Here is a 3,187-nt window from a genome sequence, read left to right as displayed (position 1 = left end):
TAGAAATGGTGATTTTTCTATTTCTTATAAAATTATTGCAGTTTTGATTCTTCTCTACCTAAATGTTACCACCCACACTTTCATCATTATATTCAAGCAGCACATTTTTTTCTCCCAGGGCACATTTTTTTTCACCTATCAAGTTCGTTGCAAAAATTGAATCTTTCACTTGTATTGTTTAGGTACTTGAGTGACTGCAAAATTCGGAAAATTTGGAGTTTTCGTTTGCCGGTCAAAATGTTAATCCTACCGATGGGGACGTTCGGAAGTTATAATAATTTGATTGTTTAGAGATGCATCTGTATCCTACCAACCAGAGCGGGAGCTCCCCTGTTTAAAAGGAACATGTGCATCTGGCATCCCTCATCCATTAAGTGCAATTTGAAAGAGCTTGAATATTTGTTTGCGGCAGAGAGCATAACTAAGGAAGAGAGAGAGGATGTGCAGCCTTGAGAAGCGAGGGAGGGTGTACGTACTGACGCTGGTGGGCGAGGATGAGGAGCACAGGCTGAATCCCACCACCTTCCACGCCATCGCCGAGGCACTGAAAGAGGTGGAGGAGTCCCCTGACGCAGCCGCCCTGGTGACCACAAATGAAGGAAAACACTTCTCCTGTGGCATCGACTTGAAATGGATCGCCGAGAGCCCACTGGAGCGCATTGGCATCGTGTTGGAGGGGCTCGAGAAGATGCTGGCGGCCTTCATGAGGCTCACTGTCCCCACCGTCGCAGCCATCTGCGGCGGCGCCGTGGCGGGAGCTTTCATGCTCGCTCTCGCCCACGACTATCGCTTCATGGCATCATCATCCTCAGCCGAGCTCTACATGCTGGAGCTCGACCTGGGCCTGCCCATCCCCAGGAGTATGATGGCCCTGATTCGCAGCAAGCTCAGACCCGCTGCCCTGCGCGACGTGGTGTTGGGGGCGAGCAAGCTGAGGGAGCAGACGGCGCTGGAGAAGGGGATTGTGGATGCCGTCTTCGAAGACTCACCGGCGACTCTGGACGCGGCTGTGAAGGAGGCTGAGAAGCTGTCGGGCAGGGGATGGGAGAGGGAGATCTATCGCGGCTTCAGGCTCGCCGCCTTTCCCGGTGTCGTGGAGGCGCTCGACAACAACGTTCCCTACCGCATACCGCCCTCCTTCAAATTCTGATTCTGAGGCCCAGATTCTACTTCGGTGATAATAATAATAAGAATAATAATAATAATAATAGTAATCAGCTGACAGATAATGCCTCTGATAAGTGATTGGACAATAGGGTACTCTGCATTAATGGTGCATTGTTGAAACTTCCAAACAAATTATAGTTATGATACTGATATTTCTCTTTCCGTGTGTTTGATAAGAGATAAATGGTTTATTTTCTACAACAATTTTACTTTTTTCAAATTTTAAATAGGATGTCACGAAGGCAAAAATGAAAGACAAATACAGAAGGAAGACAACTTATTATATTGTCTTACTGAATACATTATAATAAAAGGTCTGAGAACTCTCTGAGTACAAACCATACTTATTACACATATTATAATATTGCATAGAATTAAATATTGGTGACTAAGTCAAACAGTTGGGATGGCAGATTGTCTGCTACTGACGATGGTGGGAGGTGAGCAATTACTATGGACGGCTGAAGTGCAGACTGCTAATGGTGGGTGGTTGGAAGAAATTAATACTGCCAACACTCCCCCTTAATTTCTACCATTAACAAATTTTACATCAATAATTCTCCTTTTCTCTCACAGATATTCATAGTTACTCTTTGACAATGCCTTAGTGAAAATATCCACCAATTGATTCTAAAAACTTTGAATGATAACTCTAAATTAATAAAGTGAACACAAGATTATTTAAGGTTCCTACAAATATAAATAACTTGCACATGACTTAAAACCCCATAAAAACATTGTACTAAACCATTGTATCAAATTAAGTCTTAGTTAAGATAAATACTTATCTTTAGTGCTAGGGTTAGGGTTTATAATATGATTAGGATAATAGTTAAGTTTATGATTTGAGTTAGAAGTATAGTTAGTCTTATGATTGTGCTTAGACTTTTGCTTCTATAGCGTTAGGGTTTATATTACAATTTTTGGTTATGGTTATACTTGATATATGGATTAGGTTTTTAGTTAGGGTTTAAGTGAAAAATCTTGATCCTAAATGTTGATTCCCAAGTTTCTCACTAATAGTCCTAAATTCTAAATCTTAATCTAAAATAGTAAACCATAAATCCTATCAAATAAAAATAATCCTAAGTAATGAACACTAATTATAAATGCTAAACATGAACCTTAATTGGAAATGCTAAATAATAATTGTAACCTTAATCATAAATGGTAAACCCTAACCTTTTAATACTAAATATTAAACTCTAATCACAATTTTTTTATACAATAATTCTAACCTTGTCCCCAAATCCTAGGCCTGGATAATTATAATCTAAAATTGAATACAATTCATGATACTGAATGTTAAACCATAATCCTAAATGTTAAACACTAAACCTTAATTGTAGAACATTAAATGATAATTAGGGTTAGTATATAAGATTATGATTAAGATTACAAATTAACATTTAAGATTTTATTTTTAAAAAGTTAGGATTACAATTAGGGCTTGGTATTAGGGTTATGATTTAACATTTAAAATATAATTTTATCATGTGTAAAATATAGGATAGGATTATGGTTTGTTGTTGACAACTATGGTATAGTATTTCAAGTTGTTTACATTTACAATCATTGTCTATAATTTCATAATGTTATTTTATTTAGTTAGGGTTTAAATAGCTTAGGGTTAAGTTTAAGGTATGGATTTGCATCAACTTAAAGTCTTTAGTGTTTAAACTAATATGGAGGAGCTCAAAGACTATAGTCCATATGAAAGAAAATTTTTATATTTTTTAGTTTTCTAGGTTTACAATTTTCAAATTTAGGTTTCTTTTGTGCAATGAAGTTCATGTTCAATTTATTTTTTGAATTTATTAATTTGTGTTATATTTTTAATACACTTTACATAATTCTAATGTTTATGTGTTTTCTGCTTAAATGTTATGTTTGTTTAATTGACATTGAACCTATATTAGTTTATGTTTTTAGTATCACTAAAAACTATGATTTATGTTTGCGTTTATAGTTTAACTATTCTATGTTTTATATACCAATTTTTAAAAGAAAATAATGTTTG

General features: G+C 36.1%; 1 pseudogene; it reads left to right on the top strand.

Moving 5' to 3' along the window:
- Positions 1-385: 385 nt before the first annotated feature.
- On the top strand, positions 386-1,327 carry LOC149536941 (enoyl-CoA delta isomerase 3 pseudogene; annotated as a pseudogene).
- The last annotated feature ends 1,860 nt before the right edge of the window (positions 1,328-3,187 follow it).

Source organism: Cupressus sempervirens, chromosome 10 (assembly GCF_028749045.1).
Source record: "Cupressus sempervirens isolate cs-2001-9-10 chromosome 10, ASM2874904v1, whole genome shotgun sequence".
NCBI classification, from domain to species: Eukaryota; Viridiplantae; Streptophyta; class Pinopsida; order Cupressales; family Cupressaceae; genus Cupressus; species Cupressus sempervirens.
This window is presented reverse-complemented; position numbering and strand designations above follow the sequence as displayed.